The 26,924-nt window shown below is 42.9% G+C and overlaps 1 protein-coding gene and 1 non-coding gene across 3 annotated transcripts in view; one reads left to right on the top strand and one right to left on the bottom strand.

The window, feature by feature from the left end:
* The window catches only part of LOC121623719 (partitioning defective 3 homolog), a 323,624-nt gene that overhangs the window by 66,364 nt on the left and 230,336 nt on the right, over positions 1-26,924 (top strand). The gene's annotated exons all lie outside the window — the stretch shown is intronic.
* On the bottom strand, positions 4,805-4,876 carry trnaw-cca. Its single transcript has one exon. It is a non-coding gene; the product is annotated as a tRNA-Trp (tRNA).

The following is a 26,924-nucleotide window of genomic DNA, read 5'->3' as shown; positions in this document are numbered from 1 at the left end:
ATATGAACTGATATTTTCCGCTGAAAAGACACCCATTTCAATTTGCATTTCACTCACATAGAAAACAGCACTTTCTGTCAGTTTTCAGAGGAGAAATTCTAATTTTTACATGTACTTTTTACACAAGGGAGTGTGACTATATAGCCAGTGTATATAGCATGTTATCATTCAGCATGGATATAGAGTTCCACAGGTAATGTATCTGAGATCAGAAGTATGGTGTTGCTCATCTGTCTCTTCCTACTATCATCCATCTGATAAAAGAAAAAATGGCAGAGAGGAAAGAAAAGGATGTCTTTGTCTGTGGATGCAGGGAGTGGAGGGGGTGCGGATGCAGGGTGGAAGAAAAGGAGGAGAGGAGCTGTGTATGTGCGTGTGCATGTGTGTAGGAGGTGAAAGGGGCAGGAGGAGGTATCAAATTACCCCCCTCCCTCTCTGCCCCTTATGCTGTCTCCTGGCTTTATCAGTCCTCTGCACCTCCAAATTAAATTTGTCCTGAGAAGGGGCGAATAGCGGGGCGTGGGGGACGGGGCACAAGGAGGGAGGCCTGCCTGCTTTGCTCCATCAGAGCAGCGGGGGCCCCCGAGGAGCCGAGCTGGCCACTGATGATGACAAGCCAGATGTAATCAGGGATTGGGTCCGGACCTGAGCGAGCATGTATGTGTGTGTGAGGTGGGGGTGAAAGGAGGAGCCCAGATAAACATAGTGTAGCATCAGCGGGGCCCTCAGGCCGGACCAAGTGCACACTTCCTGTCCGCTCACAGACAATTGATTCATCTCTCCTGTGCCAGCTGACCCATCAATAGCAGCATCTCTGACTATAGTTTCCTGGCTCAGTGCAAATTTGAGCCTCTGTCAGAGGAACGGATGGGCAGCAGATGAAAGCAAAAACATCCTCTCAGGAAACCTTGAATGAATGCTCTCAGGTCACAATTGACGGGCTTCCTCAAGAATAAAGCAACAGCCAGTCTAAAAGATCTTCCACACAGCTATTCCAAATTTGTAGTCAGGGCTTTGTCACTGAAGAATCTTTCAATCAAGAGAAAATGATTGGCCACTGTTTTGATATTTGTTTAATTGTTGTCACTTTTTAAGCAAAATTGCAAAAAACAAAGAAATCTGATTTTGACTTCTCAAATGTCGATATTTGTTCCTTTTTAGTACTTTGTAACAGTAAATTGAATAGATTTGGTTTCTAAAGATTTTCAGTTATTTCTTAGATTTTATAGTTCAAACGACAGATCAATTAACTTAGAAAAAAATAGAAGTTGCAAGTCCATTACAACTCCTTATAAACTTCTATACATGTTCATCTGACTGTGCATAGCTTTCATATTCTGCATTGGGACATGGGATAGGTGTGTTGTCTAAATTGGATTTTTTTTTTTAAACACATGATAAACAGAGTTAACAGGTCCACGCCCTAAGTTAATAATTTGTCCCATAACCCAAACCTTGTTAGCTCTGAATCTGTAACAGACTGTTTCTTCTCTCACTCCAGCAAGGTGTTAGAAGACTCTTTTTAATTCTTACACACTCACACCGATGCATTCATGCAAACTTCCCCGGGTATTAATATCTGAACTCAGCTTGCAATGCTCTCCCTCTCCCAGCATGTGTGTAAAAGTTGTTTCAAGTTGCCTCAGCAAAGGAAATTCCTTCCAGACAATAATTCACCCTGCATGCTTAGCACCGCATCCCCAAACACATTTAGTTTTTAGCATCCCCTCGTGAAGAGGCTCCGTCAGCTTTAGCGGGCCGCTCACAAGCTCTATTGTTTGCAGTGTTTTGGCACCGTCTCGTCAGGCAGTCGCCGTGTGAATGCTGCGAGTTTAGCTTGCCGTTTTGTTTTGTTTGCTTTTTTTGTGTGTGTGTGTTGTTTACTCAGACATCTCAGTGAAAAGGTCGATTCCCAATTGGGCCCACTTTGAAAAAATAACCACACTGTTTGAACTCGGCATCTGACAGCTACAAGTACCGCGCCTCCAATTTCTATTGTTGTACATAGTGTAAAAGCAGACAAGAAGCTTTTGTGGGATGAGAATCCTTCAGCATAAAGGTTACTCTTAATTGACAAAGCATCTGTGAGGCCTTTGACAGTTTCAAAGCATTCAGCCTGCTGTTGAGATAAGAGGCAATGTTACCAGCTTTGAGCTGTGCAGTGTGTTGGTACAAAGAGTTATAATGAGCTGCTAGAACGCGAACACACACAGCCACACACACACAGACGGGCAGCACCCAAGAAAAATACACACCGACAGAATGAAACACACACTTGCACATATATTCCCTGGTTGGCCGTCCATTGGTCCTTGGTGATGAATGGAGCGAGAGGCCCTGAGTGCGAGGTCTGGCCTGGCTGACTGATAGAGCCATTGATTCTGGCTCTGTCTCACCCACGCCGACACACACACACACAGACACAGACACACATACGCACACTCCTATCTACGATGTGACAATGCTTCTTTTCAGGCCTCTTAATCGGCCCGACGTTGACTAATTGAATTCATTAACTGTGCGGCCGCCGTCCGCTCATTGTGCTCCCAGTTATTTACAGGTCCATTTAAAAAGCAACAATACAGAGGAAATGTCAGGTTATAGTTTGAATGACATTATGTGAAAGCACAGACCGCGTGTGTCTACATCCGTGTGTGCGTTCACATTCGAGTGTCACATTTTAAACACACACACTGTTTAATAGCCATGGATGATTTAGTGCGCAGCCTAAAAAGGAGTGGAGGAAAGCCCCCATTCGCTCCAATTGACTTTGTTTTATGGGCAGACGATGACAAAGAAAATGAATCATAACCTACTTAACGTTTTGTGTGTGTGCATGTTTAACTGTGTGTGCATGTCAGGCGGGGTTAACCAGCCTATAGGAGGAGGTGCACCCCAGGGAGGGCTTTTATTCCAAGCCAAATAAAATCCTACATCAAGCATGGTTTCAAAAGCCATCCCCGAGGCCTACTTAAGAAAATATCAACGCCCCATATTCCAGATCCAGGGAGTTTTCAGTTCTGGGAACGACTCTCCCCCCCTCTCTCTCCTGTTATTCAACACACTAAGAACTATTTGGACGTGTCATGAAATATGCTTTCCTTACTCTCTCATTAGTTTTCTGTGATTTATTGAATTAATTTCAAGAGTGTAACATGTTGGAATAACACATTTGGTCATGGCCTTGCAGTATCACAGATTTCAAGATTTCCTTGCATTGTATTACGGTTTTATAATGACTCACTCTATTTTTATATATTGACCTACGCCAGTGCCTGCTTTAGTACCTGAAAGCAGTGTGGGTGTTTCCGGCTAAAGTCAATCAAACGCCAGTGGTGCAGAAGTTTAATTATTTGACTAAGTTTAATTACAGTGCTCTGATATTTTTATTCATCCAGCTCCTGTTTTAATTTGCTTGTATTATGTTTGCAGAGCACAATTACCTCATCAGTGTGCTCTCTCTGTCTCTCACTCCTCCAAACACATCAAGTGTTTGACAGTGTGCCCCAGCCGTGTCACAGCCCTGTGCTTAATTTAGACTTCCCATGATGCCGCTCTGTTCAGGGCACGTCACGGGTGTTTGGCAGGGCAGCGCCGAATGGGGCCCAGGTGTGTGAATGAGCTCTATCCACACTCGGTAATGGTTTTTTTACTGCCAGATACACACTCTACTCTCTCTCTCTCTCTCTCTCTCGCTCACACACACACATTCACAGTCTTGTGTGGAAAGACAAGCCACGAGAAGACAAAACAGACTTTTCAGCTAACGTTCTTGTATTTTCTTACACATGCTTTAACCTAATTTCCTTGTAGCGGACCACAGGAAGTGCTTTAGTGGGTCACGGGGTCAAATGGTTAACATGCTGAATGTGATCGCCCCAGGCTTGGGCCGGGGAAACGGCTTTTCTGAGTGGTGGGTGCTGGAGTGGGGGAGAGGAAATGTAAGAGTAACAGGGGACAAAGGAGGAAGTGCTAAGAGGACAACTATTAGGTCGCCACGAATCCTGATCTGTGTGCATTTAGTGCCCAGAGAAGTGTCACTCCCGAAAGTGCTTCACGGGAAAAGAAAGAGATGAAAAGCACAAGTAGCTGCACACTTGAAGTTGAGAAAGAGGGATGAAAAGGCAGGTCTGAAGGCACGTACATCTCGTCAGGCCCAATTAACTGCAGGAATATGAGCCCAGCTTAGGGCCGTGGAACCTGCCTCTCAAAACCTCCTTCGAAATGTTGAGCGGAAGCCACGTGCATACTAAAAGGATTTCAGAGGTTAGGTGTTGTAATTGAATAACCTGCCTATGTGTAGCACTGCCTGAAGCAGTAATTTGTCTGATGGAACTGGCCTGCTCTGGACAGTTGTGGCCATCTGTTATTAGGATTACAGGACAGTAGAAACCTTAGTGCCAGGTAGGTATGACTGTGAAAATGATTAGCGGGTTAAGACACACAAAAGAGCCTTGTGTTGCAGACAAAAACAAGAGGAGAGCCCGTCAGAGAAAAATGCAGACATCTGTTCTTTCATAGGAAATTATTTCACTGAGGCATGATCGTGTTGTATTATTTTACCCGGGAGTGATGGACGCAAAACGGACGGACGGATTTAACCTCTGAAAGGTAACTCTGCTCTGGTTCCTTAAGTGAAACATTTTATTTTGACGCAGTGGCCTTGAATGTTTTCACTATGAGGCGTCTGTTTGCAGAAGCTCTTTTGCTGTGTTTAATGGAAATGTAGACGCCGTGTAGACAAACTCCACTGCCATGTCGCAGAGGTTTTCCACACAAGGTTGGCGCTGACTGTGAAAAGCCTTGACCCCGACGTGATTTGAACACGCAACCTTCTGATCTGGAGTCAGACGCGCTACCGTTGCGCCACGAGGTCCTCCTGTTTTAAAACCAACCCATAATCTAATCTGGTTCACATGGGAATAGCAACAGTTGCAAGGTCTGGTTGTGAGTTTTCATGTTACATTAATACCTGAAATATTTGATTCAGATGTGAAACCTTTGGTTTTTTTTAAATCTACCACAGTTCAAAGCAAATCACCAGCTACAGCATTAGTGAACTCTTAGCTGCTTCCCTAATACATTAAGAAAAGAGCCATAAAATGTTAGAACCATATTAAAGAGGAAACCCCTTTCACTGTATTTCCTAAGTTGAGAGTCCTGAGGCTCTTCACAACCCAACTACATCACAGATGAGCCCTCACTTTACTCGACCTGACCAAACTGCAGTACAGAATGTATTGGGAAAATATGACCAAAAAGCACAGCAAACTGGAAATCCTGTGTATTAGTCCATATTTTCCATGAGCCACACTTACTTGCTGTGCTTGAGTTTAAGCTTTTCTTTCATCCATTCTCTTTTACTTTATTCTCCCAGTTTTGCCTCTCTTCAGTGAGGCCTCATCTTCTATCATCCACTAAACTCTGTTGTTTTGGACTTGCAAGCATGAATGAAGTGTCTGTTTCTCCCGATCTTACTCTTTCTCTCTCTTGCCTTTTCTTTCACTGTTTGCCCATTTCTCTTTTCATCTTGAGTAAGTGCCGCACTGTTTTTCTCATCATGCTGTCGGGCAGAAGAGCTGGTCTATGGCCCTCCTTTTCCTTAAACCCGTACATTTGTTGTGCCAACTTCCACTTTGGCTGCTGCTTCACTCTTGCACAGACGCATCAGGGCGTAATGATGTGTTAAATACCTTCCCCAGGTTTAACTGTTACTTCCTACTTGTGTGCACTGAGAGCTTAAATGAGGATGTTTAGATTCAAGCCAGAGGCATTGATGGTCATTTGATTGCTACAGTAGATTCTTGATATTGCTTAAAGGCAACAGAATACATCATTTTAAGATGATTAGGAATACAGATGCATTCACGTGTGCATAAACACACACGCATGCACAAGCATTCATCATACACACTGTGGCCTTCCAGTATGTCTTTATGCAAACTACCACATTATAGGTGAGTAGTCCATTCCAGCAGTAACCTCTCTTCATAACAAATAGCTGGTCACTGGAGGGGAGCTCATATAAATACCTATTAGACGACCCAATTGTCTCACTGCCAGCTCAGGGAGAGCGCCCCGGCTGGCTAAATTGAGCCCTGACTGGCATTCATCAGCGTCCATTGTCATTCTTCCTTCAGCCTCTCTCACCGGAGGTAATTGACTGAAGAATAATGCCAGCCGATCAGTCCACCTATAGAGAGACGAGGCGTAGATTGATTAGCTCTAACGGCAGCGCGGTGAGCCGCACGGTGACTGAGATATTGTTATTCTCAGATATGAAACAGCTCTAATGGAGCTGGACAAGGACTGATGATCAGAGGGGATGGAATGGAATAAGAAAAGCACTTGAAATATTACCGCAGCTCGTTTACTTAAGTGGCACATTTTGCACAATGAAAAGGTTGAGCTTCTCAGCGTCGCTTGTCATATTCAGAGAGCAGGGGAGCAATAACTGAGTTTATTAGACTGACAGTCTGCCTGGATGCATTCGTACTGCTGATGGTACTCTGGTGACACCCTAAAGCAAACGTTAAAGCTTTTGTACAATGAGAGCTGAAAATAGCAGCGAGACTGTTTGAAAACTTCATAACTCAGGTTTCCTTTTAAGGTGAGAAGAGTAAGATCAAATGTCACCGTGTTCAGCCTTCTTTGGACTGTGGACAGCTTGTATTTTGCAAGTGAATGTTAGTTGGTAAAACTCAGTAATGATAAGCTCCAGCTCTTCAGGCTGGTAAAATGGGTTTATTAAAAGAAAATCCGGAGAGCCACAGAAGTCACTGTCACTCTACTGGCCGGATAAACAACTTTGTTCATAGCGTTTAGAGCCGTGCTATGTCTAAGTATGTATGTGTGTGTGAGTGTGTGTCTGTGTGAATCTATACTGTGTCTGTCTGTGTAATGGATTCACTCCAGTGACTGAGAGCTGTTTGTCCCTGGAGGGTGCATAGTACTTCTGCACTGCTCCGCTCATTTAAATCAAATCCCTCCTGGATGCGATGGCGTGCACAGTCTCTAGATTAGCACTGCCCGCTTATGCTCATAAACATGCATTTACACACATATATAGACACAGTCATATCGGTGCGCACGCATGCCCTTGCAGCTCAAGACCGTCTTTTCCAATCTCTCTGAAAATCACATAAAAGCACGGCCACGCTACAGTATGAGAGCTGAACTCGCAGCCTATAAGCCCTGACTCATTAGCCCAACCCTGCGCTGTCCGTCCTCTGGAGTCTGTCTTACCTCACTCTCACACAGCTCAGATAGAGCCAGAGATAGGCATGTCAAGAAATAAATTCCACACCCCAAGCCGTTGCTTAAAGAGACTTAGAGAATGTCTCTTTAAGGAGAAGAAGAGTCTATTTCAGCAGAAGCACAGAGGTTTCAGTGGCATACCTTAGAGCATACTGCTCGATGAACTGGAGTTCTTGTTATTGATGAGTCCTGCCACCTTGAGTCATGCCTCTGATGCGACCCACATTTAAAAAAAAGCCTTAACAACAGGGCTGACCACTTACCACTTCATTAGTATGCCTGTGTGGGTCGTTGGTAACATATCTCACTCTTTGATGTATGGTTGTTAAGGCTTCTGAATTTGGTGCACAAGTTTTAGGATTCGAGGCTCACAACTGACTGAGGTAGAATGTTGTTTTTGAGATATTTAAGATAAAATGTTTGAATCTGCCAACTTTTTCATTTTGATGAATTATTGATAGCTTTTAAGGCTGATGCTATTAACACTATGTTTGTCCTGTAGTGACTACATTGCCTATTTCTCCTCATGTCACACGACTATTCAGCTGTGTGATGTGGGCTGTATTGGCTCTGTTGTATTGCAGGGTTGGTTTTGGACTGGTGTGTTTCCACACAGGGATGCAGCCAAGAAGAACTCAGGATAAATAGATAGAACTTTGTGTTCCACATGATCGAACCTCCATGCTAACCTTCATGTCAGCAGTGCCAACTGAAATTATTGCCTCTAAAATACCATCTATCTTTCATTTTTATCACAATCTAAGCCATATTTACACACTGTGTAAACCGAGTGTGCATAGCTGCTCCGTACTCTTTTCTGCTTTCCTGTGTGTTACTTTCCACTCCTTCGTTGCGGATACGTCCACATAGTTTAGTATTGATATCAATGCATTATCAGTCATCATTATGGATGGGACCCTACCCAGGTTCCACCCCTGGCCTAAACCAAATGGAATTTTTTTGTCAGTGAGACCATGTCCAACACAAACAAATGTGCTACATCTGTGAACACAACACTGGACCTGATTCTCAACATTGTTGAGATCATGTGAGAAAACAGCTTTAGTATATAGTATATAGTATATATTTTTTTTATATATCATTTGGGCGGCAGGACTGCTTACCATGCCGTCACGTGACCAGAGAGCAACAGTTGGTCCTGATAATTCGTCTCATTTGGAAAGCAGAAGGAAGTTTTCCTTTTTTTAATCTTTTGTTATTAAACTCTGTGCTGTCTCATATGAGGCAGTTGTTTTTGTTGGTATGGAGGTTCCAGATAAAAGAAGAAAATGACAAAATGTGATGAAGTATAGGACGTTATTGTTATTTTAAACCATTTCTTAATTAAATTTACATGACAATATCCTTGATACATACTGTTACAGTGATATAAAACTAGAAACGTGATGGAAGATTCTGGCCGTATTGCTCACTCCTCTCTTTTAATCTTATATAAATGCATTTTTACATCAAGCAACATGCAAATGTGGGGTTTTCATACTTTGAAGTTAAAAAAGAGTTTACTCAAGAAAACTCTCCATACTTTTCATTGTAAGTTTACTTTATTCTCCTATTGGTACTATCCATTTCTTCCTATTCTGTTTTTTCCCAAGACTGCCCTTGAGAGAAAGAGAGACAAAGAAAAAGACAAGAGACAGAGTGCGGGAGAGAGAGAGTTTCTGCTGATGAAAGTGACAGTGACACTGGGCTTATTGCCTAGTCAAACACACACAGCCGCCGCCACATGCAGCCTGACCCAGTAATAGAGGCCAATGAAATCTGCTCATTGGGAGCAGGGGACCCGATCGTTGGTGCGGTAACTGAGCCGAAACAGTCTCATTCTGCTGCTGTCATACACAGAAAATGGGCTGACTTCAGTCACAGCAGCGTTAGGCCCTGTGCGCTTCCTACCACTCCTCTCCTCCAGCTTGCTCCGGCGGCTGTGACACCAGGGATGAAAATGTATGCTTTTACGTTGTGAAACCCAAACGGATGTGACATGCAATTTCACCTGGAATGAACACAAACTGTGTTTTTATAGAGTTGTACTTTTCTTAAAGTCAAACCCACACCAAGAAAGGAAGGGAGGGCTGGGCCTAAATTTGACAGCGATACAAACAGACCTGCATCCACCTCATAGATGGTGGATGGTATTTTTCATCCTCTCCCTTTGTTTTCCACCCTGTAATCAGATTGTACTGTAATGAGGCTGTAGGGGAAGAGGAGGACAATTATGTGTTCAAAATGAGCTCAGCTCCTCTGTGGAAAGCTTTTTTACGTGGCTGTGGGAGATGCTGCTTGGAAATGCTCCAGATTGCTCCCCACAGGGCTTTAACGCCACTCTCTGCTGATTGCTCAGTGTGATTGCAGATTGAATCCGGACATGCACGTGATTTGGTGTCATTTTGTCAAACAGTGCCAAAAACAATGGTCTGACAAACTCAAAGCTTTTGCTTGGAGAGGGCTGTTATCCCTAAAGATGCAGGTGTGGAGCAGGTCAGCTGCCTCTCCCAGTTCCTCCATTATAGATACCAAACCCAGTTACCCTGAATGATACAGTATGCCACTGTGGTTGTACATGTCATGGATTACCGTGGGTTTGGAGCTACTATAGCCCTTTCTAATGTCATTATCCAGCCATCATAAGGGACGGTTGTGTGTGTGTTGGCGTGCACAAAGCCTGGCGTCATGATCCCATGCAGAGCACTGCAAAAAGGATTTGAAAGGGTCAAATGGGAAAAAAATCTTTGCAGCAGGCAGCAATTGTCAGCAGGCTGAATATGTTTTTTATTAGCTCAGTTTTATTGTCTGTCTGTTGAACTACCATGTTTATGTCCCAGAAAGGGCTGCACATCATCAGCTAACTTTATTAAGCATGCTGGGACCCTCACTTTCACCATTGTGACTGAAGAAGAATAACTGAAACTTCATTTCTTGGCTGAATAAAAAAGGCAGATGAAAGTAAACACACACAACAACAACAATGTTTTTATGTCTGCTCTCTCCCTCCTCCTCCTCCTCCTCCTCCTCCTCCTCCTCCTTCACCGTCTCTCTGTGTGTCTTGAGGGGCTTGGAGAGCCGAGGAAAACCCTCTTTTCTGGAACCTTATCTATCGCGCAGCTTGCCCTCATGCAAACATCCCGCAAATGCCTCAAGACACACTGACATTAGCATAATTTCCAATTTGCTATGTATTTTTTTTTCACTTTTTTTTTCACATGTTTACTACCACTTCTACATCAGCAGAAATTCACAGTTAATATTGAAGACCACTGTGGCTGCTTTTAAAACTTCCAATTCCGGTCTCTATGGATACAGATGAGGGATTAAACAAAACAGCAATATCCTGACAACACAATGTATTGGCATAAAATTCTGATTATTGCAGAGAGATATTGTGTGTATTTTTTTCATCAGAATCATCCACGAAAAAGGGGAAGGCTTGACAATATTCAAGTAAAGTACTGATTTTCTGATTTTCTCCATTATCTTGTCCTTTTTTCATTTTCCTCTTGTACTGTTCTCTCCTTCAGCCTTTTCTATCTGTCACAATTTTATTTTTGAATATTGTAGATGTCACTCGGCCCATTTTACTTTTACCTGTTCAACACACGTTGATTTTTTTTTTTAGAGGAGGGGTTATTTAGTACCTCTCTCCTTTTTTCTCTTTCATCCACACTACTGTACAGAACATCTCACTTGCTATCTTTCTCTCTTGCTTATTCTCTCATTCAACCGCTCTTACTCCAGCTCTCATCTGTATTCACGATTCCATCACACTGCAGTCTTCTCTTCTCTTCTCTTCTCTTCTCTTCTCTTCTCTTCTCTTCTCTTCTCTTCTCTTCTCTTCTCTTCTCTCCCAGTAAGTGATCCTGGGTTGCCTGGATACTTGTTCTTTCCCCTCTGTAAAAGGGGAGTGGGCTGGAGGAAAGAGGGGAGAGAAAGAGGGAGGACGGACGGAATGAGTGAAGGAGGTCAGCAACAACCACCACAGGGCTACGAACCCACTGAAGGCAGACAGCTGAAGGAAAAATGGGGAGAAAGGGGAAACAGAGGGGGGTGGGGACGCTGTCAGTCTGTCACTCTGTCTGTGCTTGTTACAATCCCTCCTTATTTATCCATTTCCTCTCTTTGTCTGTGTTCCTACCAAATATATGTCAGCAGCGCCATACATGCCTTTAGAAAATAACATAGCGTCAGCTGTTGGTCTGCACATTTGCTTGAATTATTGATTCATTTGTCTTACGTGAAATATTGATAGTGGAGTAAGTGTGGAACTTTGTCTACATGTGAACCTCACTCCCATCACCCCCAAAACAATACATGCACACACACACACCTCTGTATCGCCACAGATCTTTTCATTGTGCCCCCCCCACAACCCCCTGCCACCCTTCATTTCTTCCTTCATAATAACCCATGCCAGTCTCTGTTTCCAAGACAACCACTCCTTCAGCCTTCATGGCTTTGCTTCCAATAGTATTGCAGATGATCTCTCTCCCTCTCTCTCTCTCTCTTTGTTTGTGTGTGTGTGTGCGCGCGCGTGAGAGAGAGATAAATACTACTGAAAGTGGTCTTTCTGCTCTTTCTTGTATGAGATATTGAAGATCAAGAGTCAGTCATGATTGAAAATTGATTTCTGATGTACTGTGTCTAGCTTGGTCCATAGAAAGGTGCATCCTGGGATATATTAGGGGATAAACTCATTAAAACTTTCTAGGTTGACCAAAACTGGAATAACACAACACTCATAAAGTATAGAACTTGTTAACATCGCAGTGACTGAACTTGTATGTGAGGAGGGTGAATGAATGGGACATTTTGTTTTTATATGTTTGATAGTATGATTGGATTTGTTTGGGTTATTGAGTTTATCCATGAATCTCTTTTCACATAAGCTTGATTTTTATTCTGCTGTGCCTGATCCACTCAAACCTCACATGGGTTGCGTGTTGATATTAACTCGCCTCTCTCTCTCTTTGTCTTCCCTCCCGGTGCCGTGCTGCTGCTGCCGCCATGCGTGTGCGTGCTGCTGATCCACCAGGTAAGTTATTTCATGCTCCTTACTCTCAGAAGCCTCTTTCATCAGTATGTTCACACCAAGAGCCAGCCGGTTATGACCATAGAGAGGGCCGGCAACACAGACAACACACACAAACACACACACACACACCGCACTCGCCCCCCCCCCCCTTGATCAAACGCTTCCTCCTTTCTTCTCCATCTACGCCTTCCCTCCTCGCTGGCTTTCACCATGGAGTTGCTATTTCATCCCTTCTTCCTGGTGGGTGTCTCTTATATTATTATGGGATGTTTGCCTGTCCCACTCCACAATAAAGGGCCCTGTGCGTACTTGTGTGTGTTTGGTGCGAGACAGGGGTGTTGATGAATGGGCTGTCAGTGCAAGATCCAGATGGAAGCAGGGCTTGTCTAATAGGATTCCATGAAGACAGCGATCCCAGTGGGGTGAAGAGAGGAGTGGCCACGCCGGTCGAGCGAGCAGGGGGTTGGAAGAGCGTGTTATAAAGGCTCAGACGAGAGGCAGGAGATGTTGACACAGGTGCACTCATATACCTACATATTCATACGTATATGTATGATATTCACATATACAGTGTCGGCCATGCATAATTGCGTGCATGTATCATGTGTGTTGTGCAAATAGACAGGCATGTATATGCATACAAATGTGCGCTATTCATACTGTGCATATGCTAAAAAAACACACACTCACAAACATTTATCAAAGGTTTTACATGTTGTGATTATCTAGCACCGCAGGAAAGGGCACTACCATTGTTTTAAAGGGCACCTTGTGTTCAGATGATTTCATTGTGTTTCTGTATTCACTTTATGTGACACTTTATATTACGGTACACATACTCACCATTAACACTTAGCACTTATCCTGGAGGTTATAAAAGGTTAGGGTTAGGTTATTCAGATCGTAATTCATGTAACATCTTCCTTACTTTCCCTCAATAACCACCTAATTGTGGTTTATTGATATTAAAGATAACTTGTTTTAATCTTATCTTTTACATTAATATCAATAAACTGTAATTAAGTGGTTAATGAGGTAAAACTCTTTGTCAGTGGCCTAGTAGCTGTAGAATATGGCCAGTAGGTCTTAGTCATAGTCAGTGCTTGATAATGATCAGATCAAGTGCCAATATTCCACCAGTATGTATGCTAATTAGCATCTTGTTAATGGTGAATATTTGTACTTTAATGTTAATGTTAGTGTTTCCCACTGCATTTATTAGACAACTGTGTCATCTTGGTTTGAACATGTGGATCAAGAAATAGCTTCTCTGCGATAACTCATAGCTTGATCTCTCAACTTGCTGAAACAAATCAATGCTGAAGTAGAAGTAAGAAGAGCCATGGTGTAACCCACCCAGCCTGTGTGCATACAGACACACACAAACACACGTTCAGTCTTTCAAATAATCTCCAGTCTGTGTCTCCTGCTGGCCGCTCTCTGAAATACTCATTTCAACAGGTCGTTTCATCTCGCATCTGTCATTATATACTGAAATCATATTTTTCTTTCAAAAGATAAAAAAAAAAACTGATGATAAGTTGTGATTATTACAAGTTGTTTAGAACTTGAACATGAAGTGACTTAGGTGTTATCTTCTTCATACCTGTGGAATGATTTGTCTTTGATATTGGACACCACAGTACATAGGAAATAAATGAGATTATCGTCACTCACAGGTACTTTTTATAGAGGACTTTGAGGGCTGACGTATTGTATTACAGAAGCTTCTCTTTAAACAGAATGAGTGTAAGCAGCCATTTAACTAGCTAGATAGATAAAACCAGGTCTATTGATGCACCATACTGTATGTAGCCTTGTCCTCCTTGGGGTAAGGTGGGGGGGGGGTCTCCAGTTCCTAAGATGCTTGATTGATTGATTGAAAGACAGGTAGGACAGAAGACAGGCAATCTATAAATAGCTCCTTATGTGACAGTGGCGTTGGGAACAGGTCTGATTTCAAGCTAAAACAGGTCGCATATAAGGTATAGCAGGGTGACACACGTCACCATTATTTTCTTACATCTGGCACTACTTCATTTACGTTTGACATTTTCGCTATTATACATGCAAAGTTTTAGTTTTAGTAATGTTAACTGTTAGTTGTGTCAATAATGTATTAGAAATTAGTTGTATCGCACTGCTTTAATCCCAATAAACCAACAAGACTGAGATTTCATGCTAGGTGTATACTCACAGCAGACATTTTGACTTGTCAAGGTGGAAAAAGCACAGATGGTACTAATAACATTAACAATGGCCCTGTTCTATTCAAGTGTCACATGTCTGTATTCAAGTGCACACACAGTACCAGGACCCTGACACAGAAACAAATGGAATTCAGCCATTGTTGTTGTTATTATTTACACCTGTGCTTTTCCCACTGCGCCATGTCAGAATGCCGCCTGTGAAAAGGCCTATTGTGATGTCGATGTTGATCGGTCTTTCTTTATCTCCCTTATGCCCTCTACTCCTTCTATCATCTGACATTCCCAGCTTCCTTTACTTTGGAAGGACTGTGTCCTCTTCCTGTTTTGCACATTTCCAGTCTGACGTGTTCATTCACGACAAAAGGTGCAGCTTAGAAGCCCATCTTCTCAGTAATAGTCTCATTTGATCACACTAATGCATTACTATTAAAATAATAATGATCTGTTGATGCTGCGCTGCTATTAGTCAGACATTAATGTCTGAGGAAATAAGCCAAACATGCAGCAGGTTTTAAAATTCTAGTTATTTGCTAGAGGACACATTCACTGGGATTTTCTCATCTACTGCCTATTTAGCATAACAGGCTGTTTTCCAGCATCAGTTTGTATGCTAAGTGGACCTCACACAAGCTGTCGGAGACTCTGCTGTTGGCGAGCAGTCAACGGCCACATTAGCAGCCGTATAGCACTTTGACGCAGCTTGAGGATCTTAAAGGCATCAAAATCCAGTAATATCAGACAAGTGTCATCAACACCACTGCCCACTTCTACACAACATGATCCAAATAAAAGCGCCCTTTACAGGAGAAACTCATGCCAGTCAGCGTGATTGATGGACATGTTTCCAGCCGAGCGAGTCCGGTGGCTCAAATTTATGTATCAAAAAAATGTTATGTCACTACAAGACCTTGTCATGAACTTACAGCAAATGCTTAAAACTTATTTCTTTTAAATCAGCACTGATGAATGCATAAAGCAGAGAGTATTTCATGATGTAGCATCATGTGCAACCCAGTTGAAAGCCATGCACACAACATAAGACAAAATGAAGTCAAAAATAGAGATAAATCCAAAGAAGACATTACTGTTTACATTTTGGTTTTAAGGACCCTTAAACACACAGAGAAACTATAACTGTTACTGAGTAGAGTAGAGTTAATTTAAGACAATTATGAAAATCAAGAAAATGATTTAAACCAATGGGCGTGTATTCTCTGGTCGATTAAAAGCAAAAAAAGACAGATTTTTTTATTGAAAGAGAGAACGGATTTGTACGATTTTTATGAGAATAAAATACTTTAGACTTAACGACCTCACTAGCAAGCCAGTTAAACATCTTGCTTTCCAACCTCCAGCTTATAAAAGAAAATGTCTCTCTTGCGTCATTGCTGAAATGACATGCAGGAAAGAGTGAAAGGTGCGATAGTACCAGTGAAAAGAATGAAGAAAAGACGACCGTAATGTATTTAAAGTATTTCAGTGTCATTGGCACCTTGAGTACCTGCTAGAAGGGTGAGAGCTGCATCGCTTTTCAGTCCAAATAGAACAGCACCTTGGAGACAAAAACCAGGAGCTTCTCCTGCTTAGCATAACGCAACCTGATAAAAGCATCTTTGTCTTTCTTTCAGGTCGGTCTATGTCACACTCTCCGTTATTGCAGCTGTTTCTTTCTTACTCTTTACTCTTTCATTTCCTTTGCTCGTCAGATATAATGAAACAAACTCAGTGTTACTGTAAAAATCTTGCAAATCATTCGTATAACTTTGTGTAAATCCTTTGTTGGAAATTAGACCTTTTTCTCAGCTGGTCAGAGCTACAGTAACAATAGATCTTATTATTTTTTTGCCGTTCTCTATTCAGTTTGGATTGGCCAGTTTGAGGTTACACTGCTTGGGTTCACTTTGCTGTTTTTCTAGTACACACACATGCACACTGTCTCTTTCTCCACCCCTCTTCCTGAATCTCATTTTCCTCTAATTGATGGATGCCGTCTTTTACCCCTCATCCAGCCTCTCTGGCAGCTTTTAGATGCTTTTAATGGGAGCTCAGAGGACAACCAGCTCCATCTTTCTTTCCTTCTTCTCCTTCAAACTAGCAGCCTTCAATAGGTCTCTTGAAGACCATTGTGTGTATGTGTTTGTATGTGTGTGTGTGTGTGTGTGTGTGAGAGAGAGAGAGAGAGAGAGAGAGAGAGAGGACCAGCTGTGAAGTGCGCTAATAGGCTCGCCCAGCCCGATGTCGCCGTCTTGCACGGTCACCGCTTCCATCTCCACCCCGCCGCTCTCATGCCCGATGGGAACTCAAGCAGCCTCCTCAAAGAGAAATAACACTCCGGCATTGTTAACTGAAGGAAAAGAGAAACACGAGGAGGCAAAGAGAAAGAGAGAGCAGCGGAGGTGAAGAAAGACTCCCTGTACACCTGGTATTAGAACTGTTACATTGCTCCTGTCTAGATCTGAGTTTGCTGCATTACATTTACACCTGACATTAAGACGCTCCTTTGGTGCGCACTGAAATTACATTCCCCCTGTTGAACGTATCACTTCCTCCTAACGCTGCCATCCTTTAGCTGCGTCTCTGATCTGCTCTTCGGTGCCACTTTGGCCTAATTTTTTTAGAGAGTGAAGATGGTGAGCAACACATTTTTTTTTGTTGTTGTTGCTTTTTATCACTTATGAAGCATGCCACAAAGGAAACATGGTCAAGGTACAATGGACGACTAAAGAGGCGTTAGAAGCTTTTTTCCATATATCACAGTTTTGTTTGTTTTTTTGTGGTGCTTTGTTTGGAGAGCCCACAACCCTTCAGTGAGCTGATCAAACCAATAGAGATGAAGAGGTTTATCAAACGTACTCTCCTCTGTCTCTTTCTCTCTTACACGCACACACAAACACACACACAACACACACACACAGTCACTGCACGGTGTCTGAATGTCGCTGTGCTGACCTACCGTAGCACGACTCAGTGAGCACAGGCTTCATCTCTCAATTCAGCTGTGCTCAACTCATTAACTTTATGATCAGAAACAATGCTACCAAAGCAGTATGCAGTTCATTAAAAACAACGTATGCAGCGATGCCTCATAGTGGCATTATTTATGATGAAATGATAGAAGTTGTTTGGCTTGTAAGCATGACAGTGTCTAATTACCAATATATGGGGTTTATTAACCATTGAACCATTGAAAACCAGCCACGGAGCAATCGCACATCTCTCTGTCTTTATCACGCTCTCTTTCCAAGCTGTCTTCATCTCCTCCCCTGACATCCCCTTCCCACCACCAACACTCAATATTACAGCACTAATACTGCCACTTCATGTGCAAATATTTGAGTCTGCCGTCAAATCCCTAAATCACACCAATCAATCTCCCAGATATTACCGTTCAACTGAAGACCTTGGGACAAGCGCATTGATTTGGACGTTTTTCTAGACATATCCCTTCCCTGCGGATATATCAAATCAAAGCTTTTTTAATATTAGGTAAATATTCCCCTCATCCACTCTCAGGGTGACAAGGGAGACTTGTCTCATAAAGCTGTGGAAGCTGGATTGCTATCACACAACAATAACTGGCAACGGTTTTCTCACCTTGCACGGTCTTCTAGCTGCTATTGATGCCTTGTTTTTGCTTTCACACACAAATGCATTGAAAACACAGAGAACTCAGATCAACCTCTGATGGCGCGTGAAAGTGCACCAAAATAACAAGCCTGACATGTTTGAGGGCGGAAAACAAGAAAATGTCTGTAGCCTGCATATCATCAGGCTAATTAGGCAGAGCCAGGCATTCTGAATGCATAGCTAATGAACGCCTTCTCCATCTCTGCCGGGATCACCCGGCACGTCTAATGGTCACATAAATTCTCATTTATAGGTCATAATCTGTCATTTATGTACATGGGCTCCCCCAATTAGAGTCTTGGGCCCTTCAGACTGATGCCTCTCTAGGGGATTCACAGCTCTGGTACCCTGGCACTCACACAGACCCATTAGTGACAAACTCTGACCTGGCGTCCAAGCCGACCCTGGAGGACTGCGGATAACCTGGCTCATTAATGACAACTGGACTGGGGACTGGTTCCAGGTGCTTGTTGTGAGTGTCCTGTGTGTCTGCCGGCTGAAATGGTAAGGGAATGGCAAGAAACCAGCATTGAACCTGGGACAACAGGGAAGGGACATGAGTAGCAGGAGCTTGATTTGGCTATGCTTCTTCTTCCATTTGCAATTCTACTGCTGCCATTTTGCTGGACAATTACTATTCAAATGTTTATATGGAGCACGTGGGTCAAATTAGAACTATAAATAGATCATAAACCTGGACAGCGTTCTGCCTCTCTTTAATTAGAAGAAAGAATGTGAATTGCCAGTGAATGGAGACATTTAACTCTGTCCCAGTGGAATCACCTAAAGGCCAAGCAAACACATTCCCATGACCCCAGCAATGTTGGGGAGTCGGTTGAAGAAACAGACTTGAGTTTTAATTAACTGCTCACAGCACTCTCCCACCGCCGGTGTGTAGTTTCCCCTGCACTATAGCATCCTCTTATACCCAAGAGTACGGATCACTGCAACTTTGCATGCCTATTTGTGTTTTGCCCTGTTTTTTTCGTCTGTTTTTGTCTTAGTCTGGCAGTGACGCATGAAACATTACTGCATTAGGACTGCTGCAGGGGGTGAGGACAGTGGGTCATTTATCTTTAAACCTCTCCAAGAGGAATGGTCTGACACACAGGTTTTCTCTTTAGAAACGTCTTCTCTTGCTTGCACCCTGGCTTGGATTTTTGCCAGGTATATTAGCAGATGTAGCGCCACACCCTTTCGTGAGTTATCGAGGTCATTTGGTTGAAATATGCTGTAAATGAGCACCGTCATGTCTTGAATGCATTGCTGTAATGAAACATAAAGTGAATGAGAAATGTGAGCATACCTGGCTTGTAGTACGTATTCGCTTATTGAAGAAAGAGTGTTTGAGTTGGCAGTCTTTCCTAATCTGCCTACATACTACTAATTATGTCTTGCCAGTTTGTCAATAGTGTCTCTTCATATCATTCTGCTGCATAAGGACATGTTCATTTCATTAGATTAGCTTTTGTTGCATCACTCTCATGCTTTTTTCTTTACACTGGCACTGCCTGCAAAAAAAAAAGAAGACTAAAAAAGAACCAGCATCCACAGTGAGTCACAGTGTCAGACACAGATAAGGTCTAGTTAGTTTTAATGGAAAAAGAAGGCCATGCTAAGAAGTGAAAGTTGAACTGCCCACACTGTGATGACCCCAGGACGACCCTGGCTAGTTAGCCCCTGTTGACCCATTCCACATACAGTACAGGCCACTGCTTTCCAGGAAGTCGATCTGGATGCTTTCAGCTTCCGCCGCCTCTGGAGACCCCTCTATTCTCTATGGTATGTCATCACGGTCACATTTTCTCTTTCTCTCGCTCTCCTTCTCCCTCCTACTCTTTCTCCCTCTTCATCCTGTCTTTTTATGGTTCTTAGAAAAAGATCTCAGGCAGACCTCAAAGTGCTGTTTTATTGAAAAGGAAAGCGGTAGGGCATCCCACTCCTGTCATATCTGTCAAATGGTCAGTGCACATGGTTTACTCTGGAATGGAAGCATGTCTGATAGCACCACAGAAAACAGAAAAGGGATAAGAAAAGTAGGCCAGGCAACCGGTTCATAACCCTTGGCTTGTTATTTAGTCAGACACCAGACTGTGTTGTAGTGTGCTTTAATCGCAGATTTACAGTAAAAGAGCAACATTTTCATTGCATTGCCAGTATTTCTTGAACCGTCATTCGCAGGAAGGATGCAAAGTGAGCAAAATTGCACAGTCCAAGTTCTTGTTGTGGTCCAGCCAGCTGTGTTGCAACCCAAGCCCTCGTATTCGATCCAGAAATCCAGTACAGGTCAGAGTCAGTGTGTGGGCGTTCAGTAATTTACTTCTTGTAAAGCACTCTCTAGAGGGTTTTTCTTGGGTTTTGTTACCAGACAAGGAGAAGAGGAGACGACTGTGTTGCGGTTCACCTCTAAATCTGTGGGAAAAACTCAAAGAGCACATTATTCGATGCCTCTCTAGGACGCAAGCCAAACATATTGTAGTCTCTTATTTGAAAGGCAAAGTTGCTTCATCTGTCAATCTTCGTAGGATTAAAAGGGCAGAATAGTCAGGGATGGATAAAGCAAACGGTAAGACGTCTCATAAATAAATTGATGTTGGGAATGTGAAAAGTTACAGTCAAGGTTATAGTTTGAAAACAGGGTAAGAACAGGTTGGATTAACATAACACTTGGCTGGCCTTGTGTCATTAACTGACAAGTCAAACCTGGTCGTTGCTCTATTGCTCCTACCACCGCAGCGGTGTGTTTATTCACTGCACTGAAAGAGTCATTGAGGCTTTGATGTGGTCTTGATTCAGCTATTATATTCTTGTTGTCATTCATTGCTCAGATGATACTGCAGTCTTCACTGGTTAGTGGTGGCCCCTGAATAATGCATATTAAGTAATGAGCTACCTAAATGGATCAGTGGGCAGTCAGTTAGGCTGTGCATAAAGCAATCAATTATTCGATCAATAGCCCTCATTAGTCCATCATATAGTTAAACTGTATGTATGAGCCTCTGGTTGAATAAATAATTTATAGCCCACAGAGGGAAATGGGAAGGCTGGCCCACTTGAGTGTCTGATGTGGCCTTCATGTGGGATCAAGGTTGAACACACGATGTTACTTACTATCTGACCATATTGTCGTTCTGTTTCTCCATGACGTAATGTTACTAATGTTGTCACTGGACATACAACATGTATTAGATGTGTATCCAGCCCCAACAGCCAGGCTGTGAAGTGATTTTGGTGTAGTGGCTGCACCGGGTATTGCAACTTCTGCTGTCGTCACGCCATGCACGCTGACCCAAAATAACATTTGGAAAGTCTAGAAGAGCCGTACAACAAAATAATTTTTCCCATTTATGTGTGCCGGGAGCCAACGTGAAGTCAGCCAGCTCAGGCGTGCATGCTCTCAACCGCCTTGGCTGGAGACGGACTCTAGTAAGCATTCTCTACTGGCCAACATCATGGAAGCATGAGGAAGTCCCCAGAGGCTTTTTCTGCTTTTGTGCCCAGTGAGTAAGAAACATTTCTGTCGCAGGTAACAACCCTGTGACTTCTAAGTAGCAGGACATTCTTTTCAACTACTGAAAGGCATTACTTCACACACATCTATTGTGATCACTCAGACCCAGCTGTTTGTGTGTGGAAAATTACACGAGAAAGGGCTGCATTATCTTACAGAATGGAATGCGTTTGAGGCGAAAACCTTTGTAGCACATGTGAAAATGCAACTTGTCTTCAAAGCCCTCCGCAAAGGGTCGTGCTGCGTGGCCTACTGTAATATTTCCGGGACACGTTTTTAGATCTTGGTCGGCGGTCGCGACACCAGCAGCGGTTTGTCTTTGTCTTGGCGCTAATGAGTGCCGCGATGTGCGTCTAACACAACCTCGCCGAAGGGGGCAACGCTGGGAACCCGAGCCAAGCCAAAGCCGCTGGCGCCAGCCCAACGTAGTGACAATCTGGATGGGGTGGAGCCTTTGGAGATCAGAGTGCAGTGCCGCCTTCGCCGTTTTTTTCCCATGGGACCCCTAAAGTAAAGAAAAACAGCATACATGATCATCGTGCCTTCAATTTTTAGCCCTTAAGAATCAATATGTTTCAATACAAGTTTATCAACCACGTTTGGGCCAACGATTTTACCAACTTTGAATCTGTGGAAGGACTTATTCTGGATTTGCCTCACCCTCAATTTGTACTTACAGTCATTTGCAACCACTGTCTACTTCCCAATCATTAGGCTAACCAACAGTAGTCTCAATTCCCAGCCCAGTGTCTTAAATCCCCTTCCTGCAATAAGTGGCCATGTTTCCTTCCTGTAATTGCGTCCAGCCGTTTGGAATCAGACCTGAATGGTTGTCGAGGTGTTAATTGGTTTGAAGGACTGCTAACAGGAGACAAACAGGAGAAAGGTGAATTAGCACGGTGCATATGGCCCATAAATAGCATGGTGTGGTCTGGTGCTGTCGTGCCCTGGTTAGAGGTGTTCTGCATTATGTTGTACATTAGGTGGCCCTGGAGAAAAGACATACACATGCACACACACACACACACACACACACACACACACACACACACACACACTTATCATGCATCACACAAACGCACATGTTCTTCTGTAACATGAATCTTTTTACATTTTGACAAGGAACAGATTTACAGTTAGCTGCTAATTAGATTTTCCAAGGACAGTTAAATTGGTATACTCCTCGAGACTTTTAAAAATTTCACCCACACACAACTCACCCTAAGTAAAGGAAACCTCTACCTTGTGCCATCGCTCATCCGTAGTTGTCATAGTCACCTTCTTCCCAAGGCACACAATTAATTCATAAAGTCTTCTATAAAACACGAGTTAGGGGTGGAAACATGGTCATACAGCTCATGGAAAGCTCACATTTGGCCACCTTGTTTGTATCGTCTGTCTTTACTGTAAGAGAAAGATCTCCAGTGTTTCTCTTGCATCCCACCGTGACCACTTCAGATACAGCGCCAAGGAAATAATGCAGTTTAAATAGCCTGCTTGAGATGACTGTGGGATGACTGCGACGTTATGGAGATACTGTTAGATATCTGTGAGGAGACAGTATTATGGAAAACGTCTGAGTTGTGATTGCTGTTCGAAATACCACTTGATCCTATACTCTGAGTCTTGGACCTGTGCGTAGTCCACGGCTTTACAAGTATTGACTCCACAGCTGGAGCTCAAATAAAAACCTTCTCTGACAAAAACGTCAGTGTCAAAACATGACTTAAAGATCAGCCAAGTTCAGCGCCTCTTCAGTGACTGAGTGCCTTTGTCAGGGAGCTCAGTGATTCAAATGCAAGCATGGAAGACTTAGCAAAAGCCAACTTTGGCCTCTCTATTGTCTGGTTAACAGCTTCCCTTTAATGTCCTCGGAAAGATTTGCTTTCTATAAGTTATGTTCTCTGTAGCTCCTGCAAAGGTTTACACATTAGGTTTTACTTGCAATTTGTTGAGAATCTCTTTCATAACAAGTGTCACTGGTTGTCAAAGGCTGCTGTTTTCCTGCTGAGGAATCTGCTGATTCTGTACCTTGAAAGCTGCAGCTTACACATTTTCTGAAGGGGGAGATTATGCTCTTGGGAGGCTTTTTGTTGCACCTCAAGACACTGCTGCCTTACCCTCCTGCCAAGGCCTATTTTCCATGCCGATCAGCTGTCCACCTGCTAGAGGAGCTGACATTTTGGCTCTAGCCTAACGCTCCACTTTCCAAAGGAGCCTTTAAGAACGGCTGAGAGGATTTGCAGCTGTGTACAGCACAGACAAAGCTGGATCTCCAGCCGGTGTTGGCATGGTGGTGGTACAGAGCAGGCTAGAGACACCTGCCTCTGTGTTGTGGAAGGATGGAGTGTGAATTAGCATTTGTCTTTCTGCATCAAGCTCTTTTTTGCATCTTGGTTTTATTCTATTCCTTGAGTTACCTTCACATCTGCCTGAAAAGCTCATGTCCCACACGGGGTGTCCAGTAGTAATTATCGGAATCTGACTTGTTTAAGAATTTTTTTGATTGACTGGTATCAGTGACTATACATGTCAAACTAAAAGGGCTTTTAAAAAAATATCTATCAGGGTATTATATACCTCTATTTGCTGACAATAGAGAGATGATGGAAAATTAGGGGCCACAGAGCGAAGTGGGGAATGACATAGAAAATGTTCCCTGATCAGATGCAAAACCAAGGACTTCAACCTTGGTTTGTGATTGGTGCCATGTATGGAGCCACTGTAGAAATTGTGTTCTAAGTGTTAACAGCCATTACAATAGAGAGGTACTGTGTCAGGCCAGACTTTCCACTGCGTCTACAATACATCTATTCTCTGATATACAATGATAACCTTTACTCTAAATACAAGTGATAACACTTAATACAAGAGATAACACCAAACAATCCTTGACCCTTATCCATTTGATATTATTTTACTTGTGCCTGTGCACCACTAGCTACACCTTCAGGATAGACACCGCCTCTCTTCTTAATTCAGGCCCCATCCCTAACCCACCTCCTTATCTTGAAATCAAGAATCTTCCATCCAACCATAGAAAGCCCTCATTTAAAATGTTGAGAAGCAGAATTGTTTCTCGCTGGTTTAGAAGTATAGAGCATGATAACACACAAAAACAGACCTGCTGACTCACACCTCTAATCGTTTCCTCACACCCCTTGCTCTGGTCCTTTCCTCTGCGTCAGCCGCCGGCTGCCTTAGCCGTGTCAGTCTAATAGCATTGCAAATGTACTGTAAGGCTTCAGTGGAGAAGCTCGTTTATTGCTCCATACTCAGATGATGAACTTGCCAAGACTGGCAGCTAAAAAAAAGTCTGCTCTCTTGAGATTAAAAGTGATACTGAGGTGACACTGAGGTGAGAAGTGAACAGTAATGTGAAGGACAGTGGTGAAGGTCGAGTTTTGAAGAGACAGAGACACGGAGATAAAAGCTGTGTTAAGCAGAGACAACAAAAGCAAAACTGGCTGGAGAGATGGAGAGGAGGATGACGTTTGGACTGACAAGAGTTGAGAATATGAGTGTTGAGTCCCAGGTTGTGGACTGAAGAGGTGCAGAGCCTCTCCTCTCCACCCCTGACAGTGGCTGACAGCATGATCCACCGGCTGATTTACATTCATGCCACCATGTGCGAGTTGGCGCCGAGCTCTCTGCCATCTTGTGAAGTGCAGGTCTTTATTTTACCTCTCCATCTATCTCTCTTTATCTCCCTCTTCATCCCACGGATGAAAATCTCTTTGGTGTTTTGTATAACCCTCTGAGTTCCGGGTAAGCGTGAACAGTTGGATGCGTTTTTTTTTTCCCTGTATGCAGCAAGTTCTCCCAAAGTTATGTGTTGTGTATCCGAATGAATTTTGCCTCCAGCCTGCTGCTCTCACAACTATTTGATAGGTCTCAAATTCAGAGCCAAGTCTTGACAGGTCGCATCCGCAATGACCTTACTGACGTTATTTGGATGAGTTGGGAAACTTCTTGTAATTGTGGTGCCTTTTGATCTGTGCTGTTGACTGACAAACACAGTTAAACCCCACCAATAAGTTACGACAGATGTGTGTTGCCAAAACACTCAAAGACAGTAACTGCAAAGGCGACGTTGACAGGTATGATCCAGGATGCAGGTGGTCAGAACAGGGCTTCAATCACTGATGCATGCAAGAACGCAAACACTGCACTTACGCAGTCACACACTGTCTGGAGCTGGTTAGTGCACTGCTTTAATTTGCGGAAAAAAGAGAAGACAGCAGTAAACAGTCGCTGTGGTCTGCCCTACGGCCTGGGCTTGTCATCAAGCCTGCCAATTAAGCGCTGATTAGGAGGTGGAGCCAAATCACCAACAGCTAACTACTCATTGCCAGGACCCCAGCCTCGCCCTGTTCACCCCTAAGCCACCCTCACCTCACACACTCCAGCCAACACACCTCCACCAACCTCAGTCACTGACAACAACTGCATCTCAAGCTCAACTCCTGCGTGATAAACAAATCCTATAAACAATGTTTGGTCACATAGTATTGTTTATCTTAAGACAAGGGGCAAACCATGTCAGCGTAGTGAGATCATTTTTCTTTCTTTAATAATAAAGTTTTGATTGATTGATTTTATTTATAATATAATATAATATAATTTAAAAACAGATTAAAGATTTATAGATTTTCCACTGTGTCCTGCAACATGCAATACAGAATAACAAACAAGACCACCAGAAGACTATACATACATATATAGTGGCATATTTGTTCCAAGCGCTCCTTGTCATACTGTAAAATAGGCTGTGCATTACTGATGGACCCTTGTTTCAACAGTTCATTGAAGTTGATCTCAACTTGATCTAATCTTTAGACCATTGTAATGTGGCAGAAAACAGAAATGCTGCAGAATTTCTGTGAAATTGCTGCGAGTGTCTTTAATCTGTTAAAAATTAATTTTTATATTTGAAGGTGCATCTTTTAAAAACTATTTTATGCACATCTTAAATTGATCCTTTACTAAAAAAAACTGTTCGTAGCTTTCTAAAATGGTCAGATTCAACTTTTGTACATAGACTGGGGTTTTAAAATATCTTCAAACAAGTGACAGCATGTTCAAATACGGAAGGTTACTCCTCTTGCATAATGATAGCCTCGAGGTTTTTTGTTTCTTGGTTCATTAATAATCCCACATTAGTTCTTTTCCATTGGAAAAAAAAAAAACAAGTGCATTTTTTACAGATTCATGAAAAAGGTTCAAGAGAAGAGAGATTTTAAAATTCAAGACTAGATTCAGTCTGAAGATCTCC

The sequence above is a fragment of the Chelmon rostratus genome, chromosome 20, assembly GCF_017976325.1.
Source record: "Chelmon rostratus isolate fCheRos1 chromosome 20, fCheRos1.pri, whole genome shotgun sequence".
NCBI classification, from domain to species: Eukaryota; Metazoa; Chordata; class Actinopteri; order Chaetodontiformes; family Chaetodontidae; genus Chelmon; species Chelmon rostratus.
Note: the sequence above shows the minus strand (reverse complement) of the source record. Positions and strands in the feature narration are given on the sequence as shown.